This window comes from Theropithecus gelada, chromosome 9, assembly GCF_003255815.1.
Source record: "Theropithecus gelada isolate Dixy chromosome 9, Tgel_1.0, whole genome shotgun sequence".
Taxonomy (NCBI): Eukaryota; Metazoa; Chordata; class Mammalia; order Primates; family Cercopithecidae; genus Theropithecus; species Theropithecus gelada.
The window spans coordinates 89,506,393-89,523,713 of NC_037677.1; the positions used below are offsets into that span (position 1 = coordinate 89,506,393).

At 46.0% G+C, this 17,321-nt stretch overlaps 1 pseudogene; it reads right to left on the reverse strand.

The window, feature by feature from the left end:
* Positions 1-391: 391 nt before the first annotated feature.
* LOC112631064 lies at positions 392-11,663 on the reverse strand (annotated as a pseudogene).
* Between the last annotated feature and the right edge of the window lie 5,658 nt (positions 11,664-17,321).

The following is a 17,321-nucleotide window of genomic DNA, read 5'->3' on the forward strand; positions in this document are numbered from 1 at the left end:
GCACAATATCTATCTCTCATGATGTGAATAAACAACAGAGAAAATCCATTTTGCTCTTATGAGTTTGGAAAGAAAAGTGTTATGTCACAGATATTCTTGTCTTCAGTTCCAATGATTTTGAACCTGTTATTCAGAACAAGAAGCCCTCTGATTCAAATACAGAACAGAATATTCTATTTAGTGAAAACACAAAGATCTGAAACTCAATTTTAAAGCCATTTCTGTACAGTAAGAATCCAGCCTGCATTTGTCAGTGGTAGAGAGAATAGTAAACGGAGGAGTCCCTGAAGAGGTCACAGTGTTGACAAAGTTCAACAAGATAGTGGAATCTACACAAACCCAGGGAACAAAGCTTGGCCCTTCCACACAGCTGTGAGGCCTTGACTTTGTTTTAAATCAGTGTCATTTCATGTCTCACATATTCCCCAGTGTCTGCATGATGAAATACCACAGTCACCAGGAGGTCCACTTTTCTGCAGTCTTGTGTAGATTTTCCTGCCACCCCAAAACCCAAGGAATGTCTGCCATGGAGCACACCACCACTCGCTGGTACTGAGAAGTCTTTTTGGTGATTCAACCCAGACCATATTTCAACAGATGGTTCCCATACGGGAAGGACTGATCTGCTCCAGGAAGAAGCTCTAGGCTTCATCCGCACTTTATACTTGGCATAGGGTACAAGGTAATCCAGAGCTGTGATGTGCAACTGAAACTTGTGGGTCTTAGTGAATTTTCCGAAGCAGGTTCCCAGCAACACCAGCTTGTCCCTGGAGATACTGACAGCCAACTTCAGAATCTTCGTAGGTGCCATTGGGCCTGTCAAGTGGCAGCAGATTCTCCCCGATGTATTTCATGATCTTCTCAAACATTATATGGGCCTGCTCTTTAGCCAGGTCCACATTTTCCCGCTAGAATGGAACACTGGATCCTCATGCCCCATTGGCAGGAAAACCTGAACTTTTAAAAAAACCTTTCATGTAAGGTGTGTCTGTTCTAATTAAGTCTTTCAGCTTTTGTATGCCTAATAAAGTCTTCATTTTGCTTTTGTTTTTGAAAGATATTTTTTTACCACATAGAGAATTTTAGATGAATAGTTTTTTTTATTTCAGTATTTTAAAGATACTGCTCCACTGTCTTACTTTTTTGGATTGTTTCTAGCAAGTCGTTTATTGCTGTCCTTACTTCTGTTTCTCTGTACATAATGTGGGTTTTCTTTTTTTTTTTTTCCCCTCTGAATGCTTTTTAAGATTTTCTCTTTAACACTGGTTGGGAGCATTTTGATTATAATGTACTTCCAAATTCCTTGTGCTTGGAGTTTGTTGAGCTCCTTGGATTTGTGGATTTATACTTTTCATCAAATTTTGTAAAATTTTAGCCAATAATTTTCTTCAATAATTTTTTCCTTTCTCTCTTTCCTCTCCTTTGGGGACTGCTTGAAGTCATCTCATGGTTTACTGATGCTGTTTGCATTTTTAAAATTCTCTTTTCTTTGTTTCATTTTGGGTAATTTTTATTGCTATCTATTCAAATTTACTATTTTCTTCTTCTGCGTGTCTCATCCGCTATTAATCCCATCCGCAGTATTTTTTTTTTCCTTTTTGTTTTTCTCAAGACATAGTCTCGCTCTGTCGCCCAGGGTATAGTGCAATGCCGCGATCTCAGCTCACTGCAACCTCCATCTTCCAGGTTCAAGTGATCCTTCCTGACCTCAAGTGATCTGCCTGCCTCAGCCTCCCAAAGTGCTGGGATTACAGGCATAAGCCACTGGACCCAGCCCGCAGTATTTTTCATCTCAGACATTGTAGTCTGCATCTGTAGAAGTTCAGTTTGCGTGTCTTCTCCCAGCCCTCTGGTATTATCTTCCTTGTCTCTGCTTAACTTTTTGAACACATGAAATATAGTAACTGTTTTAATGTCTATCTCTGCTAATCCTGACATCTGCATTAGTTCTGGGTTGGTTTAAACTGGTAATTTTTCTCCTCATTTTGGGTCATATTTTTTAGCTTCTTTATTATACCTGGTAAATTTTAATTGGATGCCAGACATTCTGAGTTACGTCTTGTTTTTTGTTTTAATAAGATATTTTGTATTGCTATAGTTATTGTATTCCTCTTACTGTCTGGGTCTTTCCAGACTCTTAGCTGTGTCTCCTCGATTGAGGGCTCGGCTGGATTCTGCTTGAATTACTCCTCCATGTGCTGTGGCCTGGAAACTCTTTCAAGTCCATAAGCTGGGGCGGTCATAGGCTTCCCGTCATTTGTTCCTTATCACGCAGGGATCACTGTCCTTTGTTGCCTGCTACCAAGTGTCCTGGAAACTGCTGTTTCATATATTTTGTCCATTCTTTTTGGTTGTTTCAGGCATGGGGGTAAATCTGGTTTCCTTTACTCTTTCTTGGTTGGAAGTAGAAAGAAATCTCTTTTTATTGACGTGAAATTCAGATAACATAAAAGTAACCATTGAAAAATGAACGATTCAGGGACATTTAGTATATTCACAATGTGGTGCAACCACCACCTCTGTCTAGTCCCCATTTTCATCACCCCAGAAAGAAACCTATTACCCCTCCCTCAGTCCTTGGCCTGTGCCTTCTCTCTGGATTTAAATATTCTGGATATTTCATATAAATAGGATCCTATGAGATGTGATTTTTTGTGTCTGGCTTTCACTCAGCATAACATTTTCAGTGCTCACCCATACTGTAGTACATATCAGTACTTCGTTCCTTTTTATTGCCAAATGATATTTCTTTCATTCTATGTTGTAGGGGCCAAGGGAAAACTCCTCCTTTGCCCTGTGAAATTTTGCTGAAAAATCAACTGACAAAAGGCAAATTAATAAGAGAAAAGGCACACAGATTTATTAATGTGCACATGGGAGAAAACCACAGAGTAATTACCCCAACCCCTCAATAGGGTTCAGAAGCTTATACAATATCTTGAGGTTGCAGAAAGAATAAGGGCTTAGATTACAGCAAAGCGGGTTATGGGAGGGGGAGAAGGGGAGGTGTGGCTAGCATAGGTGGTCTTGTAATGTAAATGAAACTTCACAGGTAGCAGCCCTCAGAGAGAATAGGTGGCAAATGTTTCTTCCAGACTTTTAAAGGTGTCAGACTCTCAGTTAATCTTTCCTAGATTAGACAAGGGAAGGCCTCAGAGAAAGCCTGGCTGCATCCGTGCAGATTTTCTTTACAGATGCAAGTGTCTTCCACAAAAGGCAGCTTTGCAGGCCTGCTTCTGTTTGCAGGCCCTCTGATCTCAAAATATGTCCAATTTTTGGTTTTGGGTGTGCTATTTTGATTTCCTTTAATGTATATGCCACGATTTGTTGATTCATGTATCTGCCGATGGACATTTGGGTTGTTGCACCTTTTGGATATTGTGAATGCTGTGGCTACAAGCACGCGTGTGTATGTGTTTGTTTCAGTACCTGTTTTCAATTCTTTTGTGAATATACCTGGGAGTGGGATTGCTGGGTCATATGATAATTCTATTTTTAACTTTTTGAAGAACTACTAAATTGCTTTCCACAGTGGCTTAACCATTTCACATTTTCATCCTCTTTTTTTTAATAATCAATTTTTTGGGGGTGTGAATTTACATACCTTAAATCACACACATTTTAAGTACACAGTTCAATGAGTTTCCTCAGATGAACGCATTTGTATAATCACCATCACAATCAAGAAAAAAAACTTTTCTATCACCTTAGAGAGTTTCCTCATGTCTATCTGGAGTCAATCCGACTCTTTTAGTCAACCACTGTTTTCGTTAACTGTAGATAAACTTTGCTTGTTCCAGAACTTTATATCAATGGAATCATGCAGTGTGTACTCTTTTGGATCTGAAGTCTTTTGTTCTTCCTAATGTTTTTATGAGATTTATCCATGTTGGTATGTGTAGTACAGTCTGTCCCTTTTAATTGCTGAGTAAAATTATATTTTATTGCTATACCATGATTTGTTCATCTGTTAAATGTATATTTGGGCTGTTTTCAGTTTGGGGCTCTTATAAATAAAGCTATAAGCATTTTCAGTCTATGTGTGTCTTCGTAATGAACCTTTATGTCTTGTAGATAACATATATTTGAGTTCTACTTTTCTTTTTTTTTTTTTGAGACGGAGTCTCGCTCTGTCACCCAGGCTGGAGTGCAGCGGCCAGATCTCAGCTCACTGCAAGCTCCGCCTCCCGGGTTTACGCCAGTCTCCTGCCTCAGCCTCCCCAGTAACTGGGACTACAGGCGCCCGCCACCTCGCCCGGCTAGTTTTTTGTATTTTTTAGTAGAGACGGGGTTTCACCGTGTTAGCCAGGATGGTCTTGATCTCCTGACCTCGTGATCCACCCGTCTTGGCCTCCCAAAGTGCTGGGATTACAGGCTTGAGCCACTGCGCCCGGCCTTGAATTCTACTTTTCATCCACTTGGCCTACAGGCACGCACCACCATGTCTGGCTAATTTTTTTGCATTTTTTGGAGAAGGGGTTTCACCATGTTGCCCAGGCTGGTCTCAAACTCCTGGGCTCAAGTGATCCTCCCGTCTTGGCCTCCGAAAGTGCTGGAATTATAGGTGTGAGCCACCATGCCGGGCCTCAATCTCTGCCTTTCAATTTGAGGCTTTTACATTGAAAGTAAATTTTGATATGGCTGTGTTTAAATCTATTAAGTTGGTACAAAAGTAATTGCAGCAAAAACTGCAGTTACTTTTGCACCAACCTAATATTATTTTGCTACTTATTTTCCATTTGTTTTTTCAGTTTTTTTCTTCTTTGTTGCTCCTTGTCTGCCTTCTTTTTGGTCAACCAATTTTTTTTTTTTTTTTGGAGATAGAGTCTTGCTGTGTTGCCCAGGCAGGAGGGCAGTGGTGCGATCTCGGCTCACTGCAACCTCCGCCTTCCAGGTTCAAGTAATTCTCTTGCCTCAGCCTCCCAAGTAGCTGGGACTACAGGCATATGCCACTACGCTCAGATAATTTTCGTTTTTTTAGCAGAGATGAGGTTTCACCATGTTGGCCAGGCTGGTCTCAAACGCCTGACCTCAAGTGATCCGCCTGCCTTGGCCTCCCTAAGTGCTGGGATTACAGGTGTGAGCCACCGCACCCAACCACCAAATGTTTTTTGATATTCCATTTTATTTCCTCTATTGTTTCTTTCGTTTTCTTGTTTTTGAGATGGAGTCTCCCTCTGTGTGCAGTGCCACGATTTCAGCTCATTGCAACCTCCACCTCCCAGGATTAAGCATTTCTCCTGCCTCAGCCTCCCTAGTAGCTGGGACTACAGGCGTGTGCCACCACATCCTGCTAAATTTTCTTTTGTATGTTTTGTAGAGATGGGGTTTCACCATGTTGGCCAGGCTAGTCTTGAACTCCTGACTGCAAATGAACTGCCCTCCTCGGCCTCCCAAAGTGCTGGGATTACAGGCTTAAGGCACTGCACCCAGCCTGTTTTCTCTATTTGTTTCTCTGTTTTTTGGAGATGGAGTCTCACTCTTTTTTTTGAGATGGAGTCTAGCTCTGTCGCCCAGGTTGGAGTGCAGTGGCGCGATCTCGGCTCACTGCAAGCTCTGCCTCCCAGGGTCACACCATTCTCCTGCCTCAGCCTCCCGAGTAGCTGGGACTACAGGCGCCCACCACCACGCCCGGCTAATTTTTTGTATTTTTAGTAGAGACGGGGTTTCACTGTGTTAGCCAGGATGGTCTCGAACTCCTCACCTCATGATCCTCCTGCCTTGGCCTCCCAAAGTGCTGGGATTACAGGCGTGAGCCACCGCGCCTGGCCGAGTCTCACTCTTGTTGCCCAGGCTGGAGTGCATTGGTGTGATCTTAGCTCACTGCAACATCCACCTCCCAGTTTCAAGCAATTCTCCTGTCTCAGCCTCCTGAGTAGTTGGGATTATAGGAGCCCGCCACCATGCCCAGCTAATTTTCGTATTTTTAGTAGAGACAGGGTTTCACCATGTTGGCCAGGCTGGTCTTGAACTCCTGACCTCATGATCTGCCTGCCTGAGGCCTCCCTAAGTGCTGGGATTACAGGCGTGAGCCACAGTGCCCGGCCGGGAATTTAATTTTAAAAGGTGAAACTTGCAAAGTTGGAACACCAGGCAAGAGGAAGGCTTGGAAAGGGACTGAGGGGAAACCATCCAAGAAGATGGTGGCTTGTCAAGATTCCATGCTCCAAGGGCGCATTACTGGCTTCATCCACTTTTCGAATATTCCATCTGTCTTTCTGCTTCACCTAAGAGGACATTGCATGTTAACTGAGTATGTGTGGTTTTTTTTTTCCCCATCATTAATGTACCAGTATCTGCTTATCAAAGCCCAAAGGAGGGGTCACACGACCAACCCAATGGATCACCAATGGGTCACAATCCCTGCCACCATGCAAGGGAAAGAAGGATGAGGCACCCGTTTCTCACTTTCTATCCCCACTGAATCTTGTCTTCATGCAGAGCCTCAATGAAGGTGAAAGAAGCCACCATTTATTGAGGACCTACTGTGTGCTAGGCACTGTACAGACCATTTATTGACATTATTTGTCCTTCCAACCTCAACAGAGAAGTGTGAGAATGCTATCAGCTAGCGGAGGAGGGGGGACTCAAAAGGTCAGAATTATGGAATGTATTTATGGCCTGAAATTTTTGCCATATTCACCTATTTTTCCTTTCTAGTATTTCCCTCCTCCTCTTTCTCTCATTCAAACAGAGAGTCACCCTGTGCTCCTGAGCTCAAGGTAGATGTGAGACAGAATTTCCTGGTGTTTTGTTTCCAAAATTTTAAAAACATTAATAATAGTATTTGAGGAAGGTGAGGAGGGAAGGATTTTATTCACACTTAAAAAAGTGTGTATACACACTTCTGGGGCTAGAGATGAATGAGGAGAGCAGAGAGCTCTCTTGTCACCAGAGCTGCAAGGGAAGTGCTTTCTAGTGTGTGTACAGGGAGGGAACAAGGACAGCCAGGCAGAGGGTCCATGTCAAAGGTGGCACAGAAAGGGGATGAGAGAAGCATTGCACAGATGCTTTGCAGACAAGAGTAAGCATCATCTTGGGGCTGATCTGTGTGAAGCCCTGGCTGAAAACAGATGGACCCTTTTCCATGACCAAATGTACCCTCCACCTCTTTTCACCTCCCAACCTTGATGCAGGCCTTGGGAAGAGAAGGGGATCTGTGGTGCACTAGTGATCTGGGTCTCCAAAAACCAAAACTGAACATCACTGATTGGTAGCGCAGCTCCTACTGTGGCGGATTTCAGGATACCAATGTGAGCTCTCTGCAGAACTGGGAAGGGAGCATGCAATCGGCTCCCGTGAACCATACGAGCCAGCTCTGCCACACCACCGAAATCCTCCTGGAAGAAATCCTCCTGGACGGCCGGGCATGGTGGCTCAAACCTGTAATCCCAGCACTTTGGGAGGCCGAGACGGGCGGATCACGAGGTCAGGAGATCGAGACCATCCTGGCTAACACGGTGAAACCCCATCTCTACTAAAAAAATACAAAAAACTAGCCAGGCGTGGTGGCGGCGCCTGTAGTCCCAGCTACTTGGGAGGCTGAGGCAGGAGACTGGCGTGAACCCGGGAGGCAGAGCTTGCAGTGAGCTGAGATCCAGCCACTGCACTCCAGCCTGGGCGACAGAGCGAGACTCCGTCTCAAAAAAAAAAAAAAAAAAAAAAAAAATCCTCCTGGAAACCCCCATGGAAAAGACTAGAATTATTATTTCTCATCAGCAAAATAGAAATGAAGTTGAAATTTAAAAAAACATATGAATCTATGTTTCTTGCCCACCTAATTTAGGGACAGAGATGGTATGTTACTTAATTATAAACACAAAGAAAGTGGCTGACCTGAGACTTTAACCCATGGCTGCCTGAATCCAAAGCCTTACCAGCTTTCTGACTGGCTCTTCTCTGGGCTGAATTCCTGGGGAGTGCTTGGCTCACACTACTGTCTGAGTCTGTTCCCATTCCTCACTCTTGCCCTTCCAGGGTCCTAGGAAAAGAATATCTTTGGCTGTGAGAGGGTGGTGGCCAGGGGCATGCCTCTTTTTCAACCATCCTTCTCCTTGCTCTAGTCCACATTTCCTAGGAAATCACTGGGTAAAGAGTTTACGTTTTACTTTCGGATTCTGGACATGACCTAATTGTGGATATTAGGTAAGAGAGCTGGATAGGGAGGTGAAAGGGAGGGACTCTGTTGATCATCATCTTGGCTTCGTGGCTCAGCTGTCCATGCCCTTAGAAGTAAGGAAGTGGCACTCACCTCTCCTGCTCACTGTGGCGGGTAATTTAGTCACCAGAGAAAGGGCTAATATGTGGCATTCAGGCCACTACTTCTCTTTTCTGGGCTTATGGCTGACATCACCAAGTTATCACAAGATGACAAGGCCCCATAAGCCTCAATGCTGCACTCCAGGAAGCTACAACCAAACCCAAAGAAGGTGGCTGGGCCAGGTGGTGAGTTTGGAGCTGAGAGCTCCAAACTCACCCTTCCATACCCGCTTTGTGATGCTGGGGCTGCGACTCTGCCCACCAGGGGGAGCTAGAGGAAAGCAACCAGCCAGGAGGAGGAGGAGGAGGAGGGAGAGGAGGGGGAGGGGAAGGGGAGAAGAGGAGAGGGAGGAGGAGGAGGAGGAGGAGTAGCAGCATCCCTCCTTCCTATCTGCTTGTGGTTCCTGTGCACATCACCCAGGCAATGCTTGTCCTTCCAGACAACAGCAGTTTCTTCTTGTGGCAAAAGCTGAGCCAGTTTGCAGTTTTTCAAAAATTTGTGACACCACCCTCCTTGTGCCCCTCAAAGACAGTGGCACCAGCCTGCCAGCCCCTTCCTCAGAGGTCTGAATTTTGCTTTTTCCAACCTTCCATGTTTCAATACTTCCTTTGGGCTCTGGCTGTGTGGGTGGAGCTGCTTTCCATAGTTGCCATCTCTATGATGCCCTAGAGTTCCGTTTATACCCTTTTGGATACCTAGCTAACAATTCCTCATGTTCAATGCTGACTATTAAATTCACTGGTGTGATTTCTGTCCCCTGACTGGACCCTGACTACCATTGTGCAAATGAGAGAAAATGCATTTGCCATCCCTGGACCAGGCCATTATGGTGGTGTTCACGGCAGAAGCTTCTGCTACACAAAACCCAAGACTCTTGTAGGGCCTGAAGACAGCGCACATCTAGCTCTACAAGCACAGCGAGGCAAAAGAATGCACAAAGGGCCTTGAACAAAGTAGCTCTCTTGGTTCCATTCCTCTAGGAAAATTCTGTTTTGTATCACTCAGGATGGGGTATCCAGGTGGCAGGCTGCCCCAAGAGTGCACCAATTATATCCCAAGCTTTAGGGTTGGGTTGGAGGGAACCTGAGAAATTGGCCTTCTTACCTTCGAAGATGAATCCAAGGCCCAGAAAGGGGAGGGGCTTGACTCAGGTAACAGCAAGTGAATGTCAGGCTGGGATCAGACCCCAGGTCTCCTGAACCACTGGGCCTTCCTGGGTCATGGACTTTTCTCAACTCTTCCGACTTAGGAAACTTGCTAGAGATGGCTGCTGTTGTGCCAAATGGTTTCTCTACTATATCCAATAAAATAAAGACATTTCTTTTCCAGAAATGCTTAAAAATAGTTAAAACAATTCTTTTGTTGTTTTTTGTTTTGTTGTTTGAGATGGGGAGGTCTCGCTGTGTTGCTCAGGCTGATCTCAAACTCCTGGGTTTAAGCCATTCTCCTGCCTTGGCCTCCTAAGGTGTTGAGATTACAGGCATGTGCCATCATATCCTGCCACACAGCTGTTCTTTATGTTTCAAAATACCTAATCACTAAGTGTAAACCACTTCCAATTCTAAATTTAAAATATGAAATAAATATACCAATATCCTATAAAAGAGTATGCATATACCTAGGTATAACTAACGGTAAGATTGTGGATCAGTTTCTTAACTTCCGTTTCCTGCAAAACGGCAGTTAAAATATTTCCCTCTCCAGGTAAATATTGGGGTAAAGTGTTCTCTTAATAGATGGTAGCTGTTGTTGATGAATGACTAATATTCATCTCAAGTATAATATATACACTTCTTTTTCTCATTGGTCTTTTTGGCTCTGAAACCAAATCTGTTTTTTTTTTTTTCCCAGTAGCAGTAATCCTAGCATAAAGCCCAAGCTCATTAAATGTTAGAGATTATTAAGTGGTCAGTATCAGCATGTTGCATTTTCCTTTAATTCCCACCCAAACAGTGGGTCGAGGCTATTTCTTTGTGGGAATTGAGGACTCTTCTCCCATCACCTCTTTCTAACCCTGGAAGAGGTCTCTCTTCCAGGGCAAGGCCTGATGACCCATTGATGGGGTCATCGAGTGTGGGGCCTTCTGGGCTTGGCCTCCAGGAGAAAGGACCCCCTAAGGCCATCACGAAGCCCCACTGATTCACACCCAGTGATTTACCGAGCACTGGGGCCGCTGACACCTTTTATGCCTCTTCTTCTAGGCCAAAGAGACAAAGCTGGGGAAGACGTGGCAGGGAACCCATCCCTGGGTCACCTCTGCAGAACTCTCCCATCATTGATGGTGTCCCTTTGCCCTGGAAAACAAAACCTAGGCCCCTTGACTTTGGGTTACCAGCACTTTGGCACCATCTTTGAAGCAATGATCTGAATTTACGACACAGGCATGAAAGCCCGTTTAAGGCTCTGCCCTATTCCCCGGCCGCTGAACTTCATGTGGTCCAGAGTAAATCACTGTAATAGCCATTGGGCCGGCATTGTTGCGGGATGTTTTATACCCGCGCTGTCAGTTATTTGGGGTGGTTAAACTGAATTGCTGAGTCTCAAGTTACAGTTGTTGCTTTCTCTTGCCTTGTGCATAATTATGGAGAGACATAACAGCCAAAGGTAGGTTCAACAACTAGATTCATAAAGGAGAGAGGGGGGAAAAAAGCAACCTGCTTTCTAACCCATGAAGGGATTTCTTTTCTCCCTTTCTCTTGGGACAATGAAGTCACTTTCTCCTGGGAGAAGGGGTGGTACCGATTGCCAGGTGGTCCCTAGACTCACTGCCCTGATGAATGGACTGTGTGTCCTGGAGCCCTCAGGTAGCCACGAACTGAGCCTTCCTGGCTCTGGGTCTTTGGTGGGCAGAGGTGGGCCAGTTGATGCTGCGGTCAGAAAAAAAGGCTTTACCCGGCTGGGCGCGGTGGCTCATGCCTGTAATCCCAGCACTCTGAGAGGCCAAGGTGGGTGGATCACCTGAGGTCAGGAGTTTGAGACCAACCTGGCCAACATGGTGAAACCCTGTTTCTAATAAAAATACAAAAAAATTATCTGGGCATGGTGGCGGGCGCCTGTAATCCCAGCTACTCGGGAGGCTGAGGCAGGAGAATCACTTGAACCCAGGAGGTGGAGGTTGCAGTGAGCCGAGATCGCACCATTGCATTCCAGCCTGGGGAACAAGAGTGAGACTTCGTCTCAAAAAAAAAAAAAAAAAAAAGAAAAGAAAAGGCTTTACCCTCTTCTCCACCCACATCTGTACCTGGCACATGTTTCCATCATGGGTGCCTTGCATGGCATGTGGATAGCTGTTTGCATTTCTGCATCCATGGAAGGCCAATAAAGGCACATACTTCACTGAGCCCTTCACTGAGGCAGTCCTGGGGCCCAGGTGCTGGAATAGGAAGTCTCCAGGACACGTCATTTACGGGTGTGTAAGCTTCTTCTCCTGCCCCATCTGTAACTCTTGGGTTGGGAAGATATAGTTGATGGCTCACTTTTTTTTTGACTAGGGGTGGGGATCTCTGCTCGTTCACCTCCCAGTGGGGTGGAGAAGGGCGGGGCAGAAGAGGAGGCAGACGTGCAAATGCAGCCTCTTCCCAGCCTGGGTGGCCCTGTCCCCACTGCATGCTCCCCGAAGCCCTGACCTGGTACCTCTTCCTTCTTAAGGATTTTTGCCCTTCATGTATTTCTGGCTCAGTAACTACTTTGTTATTATAATGCAATAAGCACTAATGCATTCTCCTGGTTAAAAGGAGACAAAGGATGTTGAGTGAAGTCTCCTTCCCTCCTTGGACCCCGTGTCTCTATTCCTCACCTTCCAGAAGAAGCCATCATTATTGATTTTTGGTTTTGGATGTCCATCTGTGCATTTAATTTTTTTTTTTTTTTTTTTTTTTGAGATGGGGGTCTTGCTCTGTCACACAGGCTGGAGTGCAGTGGCACAATCTTGGGCCATTGCAACCTCCGCCTCCCGGGTTCAAGCAATTCTTCTGCCTCAGCTTCCTGTATAGCTGGGACTACAGGCGTGCACCACCACACCTAGCTAATTTTTGTATTTTTAGTAGCGATGAGGTTTCACCCTGTTGGCCAGGTTGGTCTCAAACTCCTGACCTCAAATGATCTACCCACCTCGGTCTCCCAAAATGCTGGGATTACAGGCATGAGGCACTGCACCAGACCCGCATTTACTTTTATTTGTATGAAAATGTTGGGGATGATGCTGGGCATGGTGGCTCACTCCTATAATCCCAGCACTTTGGGAGGCTGAGGCGGGCAGATCATGAGGTTAGGAGTTCGAGACCAGCCTGGCCAACATAGTGAAACCCTGTCTCTACTAAAAATACAAAAATTAGCTGGGTGTGGTGGCACATGCCTGTAGTCTGAACTACTTGGGAGACTGAGGTGGGAGAATCGCTTGAATCTGGGAGGTGGAGGTTGCAGTGAGCCAAGACCACACCAATGCACCCCAGACTGGGTGACAGAGTGAGACTCCATCTCAAAAAAAAATATATATATATTGGGGATGAAAGAGGCGGAAGCAGAATTGTAATTTGCCTCTTGCCCCGGCTGTGGAAGGACAACGGCAAGGCTGGACAAATCAGTCCGCTCCCTGTCTAAGAGCAGAAGGCTGCTGGCATGAGGGCCTTGAGAGGGTGGGCAGGTCTTTCTGAAGAGAGAGGAGGGGGCGATATAACCCTGGTAACAGTGCATGATTCTTCCAGAAGCCCTGAGGCATCTGTGCTTCCAGAGTCGAAAGATCAGGTCTACTCTCAAGTCTACTAGGAGACACGTGCAGAGAATTCAAATTCATGGTGATCTCCAGGTGCAATAATGATGGGGTACAGAGGGAGCAGAGGGAGAGGAGAGTAACTTAGTTGTGATGGTTGGTAGGGAAAGGCTTCCTGAAAGGTCATGTCTGAGCTGGGGTTTGGAGGATCCCTAGGGGTGAACTGGGTTAATGGGAGGGCTGTGAGGGAACCCATGTGTGCAAAGGTTTGGCAGTGGGGAATTGTAGTCAGATTGGCATCATAGAGCCTGAAGAGTGTGTGTGTGTGTGTGTGTGTGTGTGTGTGTGTGTGTGTGTGTGTGTAGTGTATGTGTGTAGGGCTGAGGTTGGAGATGAAGCTTGACAGGCAGGCAAGGTCTGGACTATGAAAGGAGCTGCTCTGACTGATGGTTGGGGACAGTGCGTGCTTCCTTCACTCATTACTCACTCCACAACGATGTGTGGAGCAGCAGCGCATCTCAGGCACAGCACTAGATGCCTGGGAGACAATGGAAAGCAAGGCAGAAGGGTCCTCCTGGACTGACATTCAAAGGGTATATATTACGGGGGAGGTAGGGGATGGGCAGAAACTGCAGAAACTCCACAAACCAGACAAATCGTCCGTGTTCCAAGGAAGAACATAGTGGGGGAGCCCAGGGAAGCCTCCTTTGAGGAGGCGATGTTTCAGCAGAGACCTGAGAAGGAGAAAGATCTAGGTCCCGAAGAGCAGGGAAGACACCTGAGGGTGGAGGGAGCAACGGGTGGGTCAGCTGCTTGAATGAAAAGGGAGGCGGGGAGCCACTGTGTTGCCAGGTGAGCGTAGAGGTGCCCAAGCAATCCTGGTGGGATCAGAGGGGACCAGTTTAGGATCGTATTTGGGGAAGCAGAATGCCAGGCTGCCAGGCAAGGGGCATGTGGGGGCAGGTGAGGCTGCAGATAGGAAGACAGGCTGGGTGGCATCACAGGATCCAGGTGCCAGAGCTCAGGGCCTGGGACAGGGTCAGGGCTCCACTGTCCACTATCTAGTCCATCATCACGTCAGCCTCACAGCTCCTTCTAGTAGCTCACGAACCTGTCTGTTCTTCTCCATCCCCAGTTCCCGCTGGCATCCTAGATCAGGCCACCATCCTGCCTAGATCCAGTGCCTCCTGACTGGTCTCCATGGCTCCATTCTTAACCCCCTGTGATGCAGTCTGCAGCCAGCAGCCAGAGCGATGTTTTGAAATGGAAATACAATCATATCATTCCCCTATTCAACATTCTTTGGGTGTTCCCCGTTGGAACAGGGAGACCTGGGAGATTATGTTAAGGCCTCAGACTCCTTAATAATCCGGCCTTGCTGGGCTCAACATCATCACCCCTCAGAACTCTCCGCCCCGTCCACCTTCCTTGACTCCGTTTCCAGTCAGAATGAGCTCTTTGGAATTTCCTGAGCTGGTCTTACTGGCTCCCCTGCCTCTAGGCCCCTCTGTGTGCTCTTCCCTCTTTCTGAGATTTTCTTCTTCACCCCCTCAGCTGTCTAATTTCTGCTCGCCTGCCAGGTTTCTCTGTTCAGGAAGACCTCTCTGGCCACACAGGGGGCAGGTGCCCCATGGCAGGCCATGCCTATCCACACCCTAGCTCTTAGCATACTGCCTTGGAGCTGCCTGACTTCTTGTCTGTTTCCTCTACTGGACTCTAAGAAGAAAGGGCAAACTGTGTCCTTCGCACTTAGCACAGTCTCCAGTATCTGGCTGGTCCAATAGGTCTTTCTTGTTGGATGACCACAGTCTGAGAGATGAGAAGGAATAGCAGGAGCAAGAGCAGGGCCGGGGACGGAGGGGTTGAAGGTGATGTCATGAGGAACGAGGATGGCCAGGGGACAGCAGTGACGACCATGGTGAATGTTCATTGGCCCTTCCTCTGTGCGAGGACCAATGTGTTTTACATGTATTAGTCCATGAATCCTCCTGAAAACAATACGAGAGGTAGACACGGTTAGTATGCCTGTTTTCCAGATGAGGAAACCGAGGCACAGCAAGCTTAACAAATTTACCCAGAGTCATATAACTAGTAAGAGAGAGGCTGAGAATCAAGCCCGGGTAGTTTAGTGCCTACACTGTACATAAACCATGAAAATACACTCACCCCTCCCGAAAATATATTTGGGCACTTCAAACTTAAAGTGACAGTGGTTTTTAAAGTGACAGTAGTTAAAGACCCGTTCTCTCAGTAGCTTGCACTAGCCATACAGGGGTGTGAACAGTTCAGCTGGTTCCAATTGGACAGGTTAAAATATTCCTCTAGAATTGGAATCCCAGAGGTGTTACTTTGGCCAATATGTGAGTTCTAAGCTGGCCCCAAACTCCAACTCAGTGACGCACTCCAGTGAACAGCTGTGAAGTGATTGCCTCATGCTGGGGGTCTCCTCGCAGTGACTTTCTAAATAGGGAAGATTGTGAGTAACAGTGGATTTTGTTGACAAAATGACTATGCCAGCTATGAAACTTACATCCTGCTTGGCAATATAATAACTGGCCATATCTTAAGTTACTATTAAACATTTACATCTCATGTAATGTAGAGACGGTGAAACCCTGTCTCTACTAAAAATACAAAAATTAGCTGGGTGTGATGGCACGCCTCTGTAGTCCCAGCTACTTGGGAGGCTGAGACAGGAGAATCGCTTGAACCTGAGAGGCGGAGCTTGCAGTGAGCCCAAACTCTTGTAAACTTGGAGGCACATGTGATATAAGTAGCTTTTTGAGGGACAAAGATGAATCATTTGATTATTCAACAAAAATTGATGGAGCATCTGCTCTGTACTGGGCAGAGGGCCAGGTGCAGGGCTTACAGTGATGAATAAGACAATGTGGTCCCTTGTGGAACGTACATTATAATGAGGAACAAAGATGAGAAATGAGTAAAAAGCAACTACTTCTGTGATTAATGTTTGCAGGTAACACATGAGGGGGAGGGGCTGGGTTAGCTAATAATGGGGTAGTGATGGTGGGTTTCAGGCTGTTCCACATGCTGACCACTTTTAGTGCTAGGGCCTTTGGGGTTTCACTAAAAAGAGGGTGTAGGCTGGGGGCTCAAGCCTGTAATCCCAGCATTTTGGGAGGCCGAGGTGGGAGGATCACTTGAGTCCAGAAGTTTGAGACCAGCCTGGTCAATATAGTGAGATCCCATCTCTACAAAAAATAAAAAATTAGCTGTGTGTGGTGCCACGTGCCTGCAGTCCCAGCTACTCAGGAGGCTGAGGTGGCAGGATCACTTGAACCCAAGAGTTCAAGGTTACAGTGAGCTATGATTACACTACTGCCCTCCGGCCTGGGTGACGGAGCAAGACCCTGTCTTTAAAAACAAGAAACGGTGGAGAAATGTAACGTAGTGTCAGAGCACAGGAGTCATTTGAAGTATGGCACCTTTTTAATACACCTGAGGTTCTCTTGAAAATAAACAACAGGAAGCAGTGTGAATCGCTCTCGAATGCTCTGGTGAGCAGCCCTTCACAGCCTCCACTCAGAAGCTAATGGGCTGTGTCTCCAGGACAAGAGACTAGAGGTGGGCCTTTTAGGTCCCTCAGACTTTGCTGATGGAATCGTAAAGTGGTACAACCTTACTACAAAAGTTTTGCAATTTGTATAAAGAGTATCAAGTGGGATAATCCATTCTAACCCCAGCAATCCTCCTACAGAAATTGATACTGAAGAAGTACTCAGAATTGAGGACAACAGATTTCTGATAAAAGTGTTCATTCCAGGGTTGTTTAGATTAGACATGATAGAGGAATATATAAGTACTTATGGTACATTTACATGATGAATTATGGTACAGTCATTTTTGATGAATATTGAATGCTGGGAAATGTTCACTACATAAGTGATAAAGCAAAGCATGAAAATATAACAAAAACTAAACGATGTTAGGAGTTTTTTTTTTTTTTTTTTTTTTTTTTTTGAGACAGAGTCTCGCTCTGTCGCCCAGGCTGGAGTGCAATGGCATGATCTTGGCTCACTGCAACGTCTGCCTCCCAGGTTCAAGTGATTCTCCTGCCTCAGCCTCCCAAGTAGCTGGGACTACAGGTATGTGCCACCATGCCTGGCTAATTTTGTATTTTTAGTAGAGACGGGGTTTTACCATGTTGGTCAGGCTGGTCTCTAATTCCTGACCTCAAGTAATCCACCCAACTGGGCCTCCTAAAGTGCTGGGATTACAAGCATGAGCCACCACACCCCGCCAGGAGTCTATTTTTAACAAACATAGAGATATACATGTGCAAAAAAGATTGTGAAATGTTATCCATGGTTATCTCTGAAAGGAGGAAGTTAG